This window comes from Pinus tabuliformis, chromosome 1_1, assembly GCF_031772625.1.
Source record: "Pinus tabuliformis cultivar Carrire ecotype Pingquan chromosome 1_1, CPIR1, whole genome shotgun sequence".
In the NCBI taxonomy this organism is placed as follows: domain Eukaryota; kingdom Viridiplantae; phylum Streptophyta; class Pinopsida; order Pinales; family Pinaceae; genus Pinus; species Pinus tabuliformis.
Window position 1 is genome coordinate 880,857,517 of NC_142297.1, and position 13,209 is coordinate 880,870,725.

The 13,209-nt window shown below is 41.2% G+C and overlaps 1 pseudogene; it reads left to right on the top strand.

Moving 5' to 3' along the window:
• The first annotated feature begins 237 nt into the window (after positions 1 to 237).
• On the top strand, positions 238 to 2,375 carry LOC149217161 (putative receptor-like protein kinase At1g11050 pseudogene; annotated as a pseudogene).
• The last annotated feature ends 10,834 nt before the right edge of the window (positions 2,376 to 13,209 follow it).

Below are 13,209 nucleotides of genomic sequence, written 5' to 3' on the forward strand. Positions count from 1 at the left end.
TTCGCTGAGAATGACGGCACGTACGATTTTGACCTTACAATACACAAACGCATGAAACGTGATCTACTAATACCTAACACCTCTCATCATACGCGTCGAATTATTAAAAACTGTAACCACGTTTATATATCTGTAGGTAACGCGTCGAAATACGAGAATTATTAAAAATTTTAATCATGTTTATACACCTGGGAACGCGTCGAAATTAAAGGATTATTTATTTCTGGCATACATGGCTATGTCTTTCAGGTACTCGTAGGTGACCTGGTTCTTTTCCCTGCATTAGATTGAGATTCTCTGACCCTTTGTTTCGTCGATCGTGCGGATAAGAAAAATGAAAATGGAGATTATCTTCCTCCTGCAGCTGCTCTCATTACAATATTGGGCGTTCGCTGATGCAGAATGTCCAATGGACTTACAGTATGTCAGTAAATTGCCTTGGGATAAGTCTTCCTGTGAATCACGTATTAGTGGCGGGAATGATAGCCCATGCTGCGAGACATTGCTTGGCTTGTTTGGAGTAGGATTAGCTCAGTACTTGAGAGACGCATCCCTTTTTGAGCTTCCCACAAATGCCTCTGCCGTTGCTTGTCTCAAGCAATTTCAGCAGAAGCTGGGCTCTCTAGGTCTGTTGCCAGACTTGGTGGCGATCTGTTTGGAGAATAGTTTGTCTGGGTTTGTATCGAGCCCTCTCCTCTGCGCGGGCATACAAACCAAGCAGGACTGGATTCGCAAAATGGGAACTACTAACCTGGACTCGGCCTGCAAAGGAGACCTCTCAGATCTGGCCGCCTGTCAGCTATGCAAAGATAGTGGAGACCTCGTTCATAAGATTCTGGTGGACACGTACAAAAATTTGACCAGTACTGCAACCAGTCAGAGATGCTACTATTTCACGGTGTTGTATGCCGCCGGAGTGGTTAATGAATTTGGGCCCAAGAGCCCAAATACCGCTCAGTGTATTCTTCGCCTGCCCTTCGTCCAAACTGCCTCACAGGGCCGAGTTGTAATTTACGGTTTACTCGGCGCTGTGACAGTCGTCCTGATCTGCGCTTTTGGGCTTCTCTACTGTTTGTGGGTGAAGAGGAGGAATCGCAAGGTTTTCCACAGGGGATTCGTGACGCGGAATGAAAAACTTCTGAAATCCGCCGTGAAACCCAACACCGGCGCAGTGTGGTTCGGGATTCGGGAGATCAAGATCGCCACCGATAATTTCAGTGACCTAAAGCTCATCGGCCAAGGGGGATTCGGTACAGTTTACAAAGGAACGCTTGATAACGGTCGGCGGATCGCGGTGAAGAGAATCAGAAACTGCAGTCCGGAAGGGGATTCCGAATTCCTGAACGAGGTGGAGATCATCAACAACACAAGGCACATGAATCTGGTCGTTTTGACAGGCTGCTGCGTAGCCAGCGACGAAAGGGAAGGGCATCAGCGGTTTCTGATATATGATTACATGCCCAATGGCAGTCTGGAGGAGCATATCTTTGGACAAAAGTCCATAGCCCAACCTTTGAGCTGGCCGCAGCGCCGGAACATCGTCATGGGGATTGCCAAGGGACTGGCGTATCTCCACGACGGAATCGAGCCGGGGATTTATCACAGAGACATCAAAGCCACTAACATTCTGTTAGATGACGATATGAATGCTCGTGTTGCGGATTTTGGTTTGGCGAGGATCATGACCAAAGAAGATGCAGGAGAATCCCATTTGACAACAAAGGTAGCAGGTACGCACGGCTACTTGGCCCCTGAATATGCTCTTTACGGCCAACTCACAGATAAAAGTGATGTGTATAGCTTTGGGGTTCTGCTGTTGGAGATCATGAGCGGCAGAAAAGCTCTCGACACCGCTGCGGAGCCGGCCTCCCATTATCTCATAGCGGATTGGGCATGGGCGCTGGTGAAAGAAGGAAGGACGAGTGAAATAATAGACGACAGAATCAGGCAGAACGGCGTGAAGAGATTGATGGAGAGATTTGTTTTGGTGGGTATTCTGTGCGCCCACGTTATGGTGGCGTTCAGACCTCGAATGGGAGAGGCAGTGAAGATGTTGGAGGGAGAAGCGGAGATCCCTGAGATTCCTGACAGACCTTTGCCACTGATGCATCATGGAATATCTTTCCTTACAGACGAATGAAACGATTCCTTCCGGATTTCTCTACTTCCTTCAGAGGATGTAGATAAAAGATCCGCGGCCATGAAACCAGTGGTAGCGAGCAGGATTGCAGCGGAGGACGGTAACTGTCCAGCTTTACATTCTGTAAATGACATGAACTCAGCTTAAATTTAGGCTCCCGACGTTTCTGTAAATGTAAATGAAAGGAAATCGTATACGTTTAGCAGTAATTTAACAATTATGTTTTTTTTCTGGAAAGTTACTAAAATTAATTTGACTGGAATTTTTGTAAATTTAAGTAAAAATTGTTAAAACTTATAATTTTAAATGTTTTGATGGTGTTAATTTATTTTTATTATAAAAAAAATATGATCCAAATATTGTATATACAATATTTTTGAAATATTTTTACTTAAATTCCAACTACTTTTAATTATCCAAACAATTGCTCCATCTCCCTAGCCAATCCCATATATTTATATGGCTAACTCAATATATATTTATGTTAATAAATCAGTATATACTTATATATTTATGTTGCAGTAGTCAGGTCAATGCATTAATGAAAGTGGACCCACAGCCGACATCTGTGATGTCATGATTTATCATAAATTTCTTGGAATATGCAGTGGCGTTCCAAATAGTGCAAAAGGGAAGCATGTGCGGTGCATGGGCTCTGTTTAATCCTTGATCTATTTTGGATGCTGTCGACACATGTAATTTATTTACTTATTTTCCTTTCTCCAAAGGAGTTTAATGAGGAGTTATTTTTTAAAATCTCTTTTTTCCTTACCTACCGCTAGAAGGGAGTTATTTTTAGGCAAATGCTATTTTCAATTCTATAGTACTATAAATGTTGCTGATAAACGAGGGAAATAGCGTTCGTTTTCTTTTTTTACGCTCCATCTATTTGTTCACGTGTTGTGGAGAGAAAGCTTTTTGTCAACACACATTTATAATGCTATAAAGTTAAAAATAGGAATCACCATTATTTTTAAATCTAACAAAATAAACGTGTCGTTATTGATAAGATGTTACATAATATTCGATTGAGATAAGATATTCCTTAAAATTCGATTGAGATGATATATATATATATGTGGGGTCAAATTTAATTAGCGCTAAAACAATAATTTTTCCCAAATATTATGCTACTAAACACACTATTTATATGCATCTTTCAGTTGCTTTAATTATTTATAAGTTGTTGCGTAAAATTCGATTGAGATCTTATAAAAAAAAAAATTAATTAAAACTAAAATTTAATAAAAGCTAAACGATATCTTTTCCCAAATATTACGCTACTAAGCACACTATTTATAAGCATGTTCCCAAACTCTATGTTAAACATTCTGCGTTCAATATCAGCTGGGTACAGAAACTTCACTTTGAAATGTTTCAAATTCAATTGTCTATTCTCAACCTATATAACATTCAGTTTATTATCGAGCCCATATTAGTTTAATTTTTTCAAATACATGAAATTGAATATAAATATAAATATGTGAAAGAATGGAATGTTTTTCTGTAATGCTCCCGGATAAATGTAACTATTTGATTTTACTGTGGTAAATGATGAACTGGATTGACAACTTTATCGTTTTGAATTTAAATAATATTAGTTCTTTTCTTTTAAAGAGAAATTTTTAAGAAATGTTTAAAAAAAACGTTGGCTACTTCTCAAGGGGGAAGTTGGAGGCAAGACAGTTGCCATGATTCCCAACCCTAACTGTTTTTTCTCCCTAACTAGAAAGGCTTCCAGAGGAAAACAAGGGGATGGGGAAAAAGGGGATGCTCTGTGCTGTTGGGATAGAGAGAGAGGAAAAGACAAAGGAGGAATTGGCTAAGAGAGAGGAAAAGACAAAGGAGGAATTGGCTAAGTCTGGTGATGACCAGATAGCCAGGCACTAAGTGCGAATATCTTGCTGCGGACAGTGGTCCTGCAAGAGAGCAAGGGGGGAGATTCTGGTCCCGAAGGACGAATCTCATGGACGGGTGGCAGATTGAAAGCAGGTGAACAGAGATGCGCAGAGGTAATCTCAGCTTTCAAGTATTTAACAAGCAACAATGACCCAGGTAAGGACTGAACTGTTCTCTGTTTCTTTAAAAAAAAAAAAACTCTAAAACATTGAGGAGGCATGCTATATTAGACGACTGTAATGTTACAGTGGTTTATCTAGAGTTGGGGTAAGTGGGGTCTTGACCCAGGGTGCTGATAAGTAAATAAATGGAACCATTATTGTAAACTCAGTAGTAGGAGTTAAATTGCTGACTACATAAAGAAAGTATAATGTATATTGTACTTATACCCAGAACCCTAGGGGCAGGGTTCCGTTTTCCCGAACCCTAGGTGTAGGGTAGTATTTCCAGAACCTTAGATATAGGGTGTTACCCAAGATTGAACTGTTGCTGGGAATGAAACCGAAAACACATTCAAAGGAGGAAGACCGCTAACGGAATTAGCCTACTGTCGGGTAAAATATATGCAAGGTGGCTACACTACTTCTGTTAGCTTATAACATGGAAACTATTCTTTAAAATCAAAGTCGAGCATGCTCAGTGGCCATGCGTATATGCAATCCCAACAGCAATAACATGTTACCCTCATTGTAGGGAATCCGAGATAGACAGATGACTGTACAGAGCATTCACACCACAATAGAAAAATAAACCTCAACTGAGACGTACTACCAAAATGATTCTGTAAGGTAACGGGACAAATTCATATACACGAAAAGAACAAAACTGGGTAGCTGTAATTATAATCCACAGGGTGAATCGAGCAAACAGCACTCAGGTGAGAGCGAACAAGTAATTCATGTGTTATCAAATAAAAAAAAACTCAATGGGAAATTACAAGAACAGAAGACGTGGAAAGTGTAACTATGGAAATCATGTCACTGTGCGAGGAACAAGTAATTCAATGAAAGTGAGGCATCACAGTAAAAGCTGTAACATATAACCTTACATAAAGGAAAGCGAGTATATTTCCGCAGATGCATTGACCCAGGAGGGGTGGTTCCGTTATTGATCATATCCGAATAAACCTTTCAATAAACTGAGTACTTTATCATGACATTCCGATTAGTCAAGAAAATCAACGGAACCATACAATATTACAGCCAAATCCATTACAATAAGTCAGGGAAATTTGATAAACATATACATGTATTACACGAGTACCAGAAACCGACTCGTCTGGAAGCTGTAAGAGTTCGGCTCTCGGCATATTTCACCAGGCCGAATATTACCAGAACCGAAGTGTTCATTTAAATTAAAACTTTACATTCAAACTGGGATAATACAATAGATACATTTACAGAAAAATCGGGAAATCCAACAGAGGGCTCGATCCCAATGTCTTGTTGACACCTAGCAGGGACCCAAATAACTGAAAGCATAAATACAAACTGAACTAGCAAGAGGCGTTGAGCCTGAGAGAGGCATCGATGAGGCTGGTCCCCTATACAAGACAAATTGTCTGAGAACCCAAGCAACATGTGCACAATTTAAACACAGTTCTAGTCTAGGAACCCTCGCTCAACAGTTTCTGAGTGAAAAGAGGGGAAACAATTGACATATTTTGACCAGCCTTAGAGAGACCTCATACCTGGAACATTATAGCTTGAATCCATCCTTGTGGCACCGAGTTCCCAAACCGAAGCCAAGTCCGAGGGCGGACGTGTGAGGACCCTGCATAGAAGAAATTGTATCAACTAGTAACTGAGTCATAAAACTTCCTGTTTCAAACAAGGCGAGTAAATCCAAAGATATTCTGAGCATTTGTAATAGTGGCAAATGTTGTTGCATGTGGAAAATATAAATGGCTTACCTGTAACCAAGTTCGGGTGCATAATTCAGGCTGTAGCGGCATGAACACCATTTGGTAGCAAACAGAAACCCAAGAGTCGAATGCACAGACCCATGAACGAGAACGACATTCAAGCGGCAACCTAGGCAAATGGCGGAGGAATGAGCTTTTGCGAAGAGACCAAGCGATGTGAATAGACCTGCGCCATCCACCACCATTGGATCGTCGAGGTGACTCCCAAACCGTTGATTGAGTAAGGATCCCGAGGCGATAGTTGTGTTGGGAGGCACTGCACCTGCCACGTACAGTGGCAGTGTAGACATTAATGAAACATACCAAATCTAACAACAGTAAGGTGGTGGAGTCGACGGTCTCAGACTCATGACTCATCTTTCCACACCCAATCGACGGCGTATATCAAACATGTCCGTAGCCAGAGTAAATGCTGAGGATTGCCATCTTTGTTGGGAGATGGATCCTTGTACACGTAGACGGAAATAATTTAATATACTTTGAAATTGCATAAGTCTAATATAACACATGCCATGTGAAGTAATGGCATGAGAATATGTACCCATGTATGGTATTTAGCAGTAATGGTTTGCTTAGGTCGTAAATGCTTTTAATAAAAAAAAAAAATTCGGGAGCATGACAAGTGGTATCAGAGCCACGTTTTCAAAACTGTGGCCTCTGGGGAATAAATGACTGAAGTAAATTCACTATATATATTCTTTGCATTTCTAATTATATTAAAAAAAAACTGTGTTATGTTAAACCTGTTCTCTGCTCAAATTCTTAGGGCAAGACCAGGAAAAAAAAAACAGAAGAGAGCCAACATGAGAAGGGCAAGCAGCGAACCACACAGATTTGTAGCGGGTCAGGGACCTGCAACAAACTCGAGAGATAACCTAGAATTATGGGTACAGCTTGGGGAGGAGACGCGCAATGCGAACCTTGCAATATTAGAGACAGTACAAGATTTGAAGAATGAAATGGCCAGATTACGGGAGGACAATGCGAGATTAACCATGGAGCAGGAGAGGATCTTAAAGAGTCTATCCGATAGACAGAATCAGCAACCCCTGAATCCCAGTGCCAAGCAGCAAAGGTTGTCGGAGGAACAGACTCACCACACGGTACCAGAAGGGTCGGGAGGACGGGAGGAAGAACGGGAGGAGCGATCTGATAACGCTTCCGAACAACAAACATCAAAAAGACAACAGATAGAGTTGCAAGGGGAATTTCGTAAGATTAAATCACCGCACTTTGACGGGGAATAAGAGGAGGCAGTTGAAGCATGGCTGATTAATATCAACAAATATTTCCAGCTATATGAGTACGATCACAACCTCAAGGCACGGTTAGCCATTTTCCAGTTGCAAGGGAAAGCCACTCTGTGGTGGGAGGAAGTCAAGATTGTGAAAGGAGTAAGTGAACAGAATATCACGTGGGAAAAATTCCAGAAATATTTTAGGGAAAGGTACCTGACAGAACGTTTCTATGATGAAAAGCAAGAGAATACCATGACTTGCGTTTGGGACAGCAAACCATGGACGAATTTATCACCCGTTTTACATCATTACTTCGTTATGTACCTTATATTAGGGAGAAAAAGGCTAAAGTACAGAGGTTTGTCAGTAGTTTACCCGTGAGTATGAGGGAAATGATTGAATTCGAAAATCCGAAGACAATGGACGAAGTAATACATAAAGCCAAAATTTGTTACCAGCAGAGTAAGCAGAAGGGTGCGGCTCCAGGTAGAAGAGGTACTGATAAGAGGAACAATAGATTGACTGGGAGTAATAAGAGGAGTCGAACTGGTGGTAACAGGGGCTTTGCAAAAGAGTAAAACAGTAGAAATTTATAGAAAAATTCACTCAAGTCAAAGCCAACCAGTGAGTCAAGGACCAGTAAACCCCCTGGTAAATTAGACGGTGAAGGGACAGCAAGGCCTCACGTGCAATGTTGGGGCTGCAGCGGACCCCATTATGTTAAAAACTGCCCTCAATGGAAGGGGACCGAACAGGTTTCCCAGATCCATGAAGCGTCGACAGTCGGTGATGTAGGACGTAGTCTACCCAGGATTAATGCTACTATGGAGGATCAACAGGCGGAGTACCAGCCGTCCATGGTGGAATTCAAAGGTAAAATTTCAGAGCTTACTGTCATTGTTTTAATTTATCCTGGAGCCACATTAAGTTATATTAGTCCTAAGATTGTGGAGCAATGTAAATTGCAAACTGTTAAATTTAGGAACCCATGGTTAGTACAGTTGGCCACAGGGGCGAAGCGAAGAGTACTTGCTAAGGTCGATAACTGCCCCTTAAAGATAGCAGGATAGTCAATAAAGGCAGATTTGAATGTACTTCCTCTGGGTTCATATGATGTCCTTATTGGTATGGATTGGTTAGAAAAACACTGGTCCCTGGTCAACTGCAAAACAAAGACTATCTATTACAGAGATGAACTTGGAACAAGGCAGGAGCTGCAGGGGATTAAGCGATCAGTGCAGATTCGGCCAATAACTGCTACACAACTAGCTAAATGTATTAGAAAGGGGTGTCGGTTGTATGCCATCCAAGTGGGCTATGCTAACTCAAAAGATAAAACAACCACTTTGGACAACATCCCTGTGATACAAGAATTTGCTGACGTGTTTCCGGAAGAAATTCCTGGACTACCACCTAAGAGAGATATAGACTTTACTATCAAGTTGGTGCCTAGGGCAACACCGATATCCCGAGCACCCTACAGAATGAGTACACCTGAGTTGACAGAGATAAAAATGTAATTACAAGAACTGCTGGACAAGAATTACATTCGCCCTAGTGTGTCCCCATGGGGAGCTCCAGTATTGTTTGTTAAGAAAAAGAACGGGACCCTGCGCATGTGCAAAGATTATCGTCAGTTGAAGAAATTGACCATAAAAAACAAGTATCCCTTACCCCGGATCGATGAACTTTTTGATCAAGTGAAGGGAGCAACAATGTTTTCCAAGATCGATATGCGATCAGTTTATCACCAAATCTGGATCAAGGATGAGAACATAGCTAAGACTGCTTTTCGAACAAGGTATGGGCATTACGAGTTTGTGGTGTTACCCTTTGGGTTAACCAACACCCCTACGACTTTTATGTGTTTAATGAATAACATTTTCCATCAATATTTGGATCGATTCGTACTGATATTTGTTGATGATATATTAATATATTCCCGCACTATAGAGGAGCACAAGGAGCACCTCAGATTAGTGCTGCAAACCCTCCGATAACCCCAGCTATATGCTAAGTTCAGCAAGTCCGACTTTTTCAAGGATGAAATACAATATTTGGGCCATATCATCACAAAGGAAGGAATCGCGGTAGATCTTGAAAAGATAAGGACCATTATGGAATGGCCCGTAACGAAGGATGTAGTAGATATCAGATCCTTCATGGGGTTCGCTGGTTATTACAGACGATTTGTAGAAGGATTTTCGAAGGTGGCATATCCTATCACTTCATTACAAAAGAAAGGAAGAGTTTTTAGGTGGACCCTAGAGTACCAGAAAAGTTTTGAGCAGCTTAAGCATCTGCTCACCACTACACCCATTCTAAGGATAGCTGATCCTAGCAAGGATTATGTAGTGTGTACCGACGCCAGCAAAGAAGGTATAGGAGGCGTGTTGATGCAGGAAGGGAAAGTAATTGCTTACGAGTCTAGAAAACTGAAAGAGCATAAGCAGAAATATTCCGCTTATGATCTAGAATTAGCCACTGTCATTCACGCCTTGAAAATGTGGTGACATTACCTTTTGGGAAGGAAATTTTTACTTTTGACAGACCACCACAGTCTAACCAATTATTTTAGCCAACCCACCTTAAATGCCCAACAAGCACGGTGGGTGGATTTCCTAGGTGGTTTTGATTTCGAAATCAAGCATTTGAAAGGGAAGGAGAATCGAGTGGCAGATGCTCTAAGTCAGAAATTGCAATGTCTGTATGAGATTTCCTATAGTAAGTGGAAAAGTCCCTTCGGGGACATGATTAGACAAGCAGTAGAGCAGGATAATGAATATCAGTAAATAAAACAGCAAGTACAACACTTCGACAACAAGGAAAAACAGCAGGGTTATGTGTTAGATATCGCTGGAATGTTGTATTATCAAGATAGGCTATATGTACCTTACTAGAACAACATTAAAAACTTGATTATGGACGAATTTCATAAAAGCCACTATGCGGGACACCCAGGATATCAAAAAATGATTACAGCACTCAAAAAAGAGTATTACTGGCCAAGCATGAAGAAGGATGTGGTGGAGTACTGGGCACGATGTTTGGAGTGCCAAAAAATTAAAGCAGAACATCAACACGCGGCAGGGTTGTTACAACCACTACCTATTCCAAAATGGAAGTGGGAAACCATTTCCATGGACTTTATAACAGGTCTGCCCAAGACAAGGAAAAATAACGATTCCATCATGGTGGTGGTGGACAAATTAAGTGAATCGGCAAATTTTATACCTGTGCAATCGACATATAGAGCTGTGCAGATTGCTCACATCTTTATGCAGAACATATTCAGATTGCATGGATTACCTAAAACAATCATTTCAGACTGTGATGTGAAATTCACCTCGGCCTTTTGGAAAACATTGTTTGGAGAATTGGGGACTCAATTGAATTTCAGCACAACGTTTCACCCTCAAACGGATGGAAAAACAGAGCGGGTGAACCAGGTGCTAGAAGACATGCTAAGAGCATATGTAATGCAGCAACCGATCAAGTCAGAAGATTATCTGCACTTGGTCGAGTTCGCATATAATAATGGCTATCATACATCATTGCAAATGAGTCCCTTTGAGGTATTGTATGGGTGAAAGTGCCGCACACCTGCTGGAAGATAAGCTAATGTTGGGACCCGACATGCTTAAGGAAATGGAAGAAATGGTTAGGAAAGTGCGAGCTAATCTAAAGGCAGCTCAGGATAGGCAAAAGAACTTTGCTGACCGGAAAAGGAGATTTAAAGAATATCAAGTTGGTGACCACGTATACGTGAGAATTTGAGTGAAAAAGAGCACGTTGCAATGGAGCGGGTGTGCCAAATTGGCACCCCGATTTTGTGGACCCTTTCAGATCTTAGCAAGAATTGGACCGGTAGCTTACCAGCTCGCCCTGCCAAGTCACATACGGGTCCACAAAAGTCTTCCATGTTTCTGTATTAAAAAAATATATTTATGATCCTAAACATGTAATCAGATGGCAAGATAAACAGGTGAGAATTATCTCCAGTTAATTAGTCGAAAATGTCTCCTTAAAAGGAAAACTGACTTATGATGTTGCATGTTGCAGGTCGAACCGGAAGGAGAAATTTTGGTCGAACCTCTGAACATCCTCGACTGGAGAGAAGTAATGCTGCGGAAGCGAGCTATTACCCAAGTTAAAGTGCAGTGGCAGCACTTTGGGCCTGATGAGGCTACCTGGGAAGACGAGGAGCTCATGAAACAAACGTATCCAGGGCTGTTTGTGGCCGAAAGACATCGGGACGATGTCTAATTTCAGGAGGGGGAGATGTAATGCCCCGGGATAAATGTAACTATTTGATTTTAATGTGGTAAACGATGAACTAGATTGACAACTTTATCGTTTTGAATTTAAATAATATTAGTTCTTTTCTTTTAAAGAGAAATTTCTAAGAAATGTTTTCAAAAAAAAACTGGCCACTTCTCAAGGGGGAAGTTGGAGGCAAGACAGTTGCCATGATTCCCAACCCGAACTGTTTTTTTCCCTAACTGGAAAGGCTTCCAGAGGAAAACAGGGGGAGGGGGAAAAAGGGGATGCTCTGTGCTGTTGGGACAGACAGAGAGAGGAAAAGACAAATGAAATTGGCTAAGTCTGGTGATGACCAGATAGCCAGGCACTAAGTGCAAATATCTTGCTGCGGACAGTGGTCCTGCAAGAGAGCAAGGGGGGAGATTCTGGTCCCGAAGGACGAATCTCATGGACGGGTGGCAGATTGAAAGCAGGTGAACAGATATGCGCAGAGGTAATCTCAGCTTTCAAGTATTTAACAAGCAACAGTGACTCGGGTAAGGACTGAACTGTTCTTTGTTTCTTAAAAAAAAAACTCTAAAACATTGAGGAAGCATGCTATATTAGACGATTGTAATGTTACAGTGGTTTATCTAGAGTTGTGGTAATTGGGGTCTTGACCCAGGGTGCTGATAAGTAAATAAATGGAACCGTTATTGTAGACTCGGTAGTAGGAGTTAAATTGCTGACTACATAAAGAAATTATAATGTATATTGTACTTATACCCAGAACCCTAGGGGCAAGGTTCCGTTTTCCCAAACCCTAGGTGTAGGGTAGTATTTCCAGAACCTTAGATATAGGGTGTTACCCAAGATTGAATTGTTGCTGGGAATGAAGCCGAAAACACATTCAAATGAGGAAGACCACTAATGGAATTAGCCTATTGTCGGGTAAAATATATGCAGGGTGGCTACACTACTTTTGTTAGCTTATAACATGGAAACTATTCTTTAAAATCAAAGTCGAGCATGCTCAGTGGCCATGCGTATATGCAATCCCAACAGCAATAACCTGTTACCCTCACCGTAGGGAATCCGAGATAGACAGATGACTGTACAGAGCATTCACACCACAATAGAAAAATAAACCTCAACTGAGGCGTACTGCCAAAATGATTCCATAAGGTAACCGGGACAAATTCATATACACGAAAAGAACAAAACTGGGTAGCCATAATTATAATCCATAGGGTGAATCGAGCAAACAGCACTCAGGTGAGAGAAAACAAGTAATTCATGTGTTATCAAATAAAAATAAAACTTAGTAGGAAATTACAAAAACAGAAGACGTGGAAAGTAACTATGGAAATCATGTCACTGTGCATGCAACTGGCAATTCAATGAAAGTGAGGCATCACAGTAAAAGCTGTAACATATAACCTTACATAAAGGAAAGCGAGTATATTTCCGCAGATGCATTGACCCAGGAGGGGTAGATTCGTTATTGATCAAATCCGAACAAACCATTCAATAAACTGAGTACTGTATCATGACATTCCGAATAGTCAAGAAAATCAACAGAACCATACAATATTACAGCCAAATCCATTGTAAGAAGTCAGGGAACTTGATAAACATATGTATATATTGCATGAGTACCAAAAACCGACTCGTCTGGAAATTGTAAGAGTTTGGCTCTCGGCATGTGTCACCAGGCTGAATATTACCATAACTGAAGTGTTCATTTAAATTAAAACTTTACATTC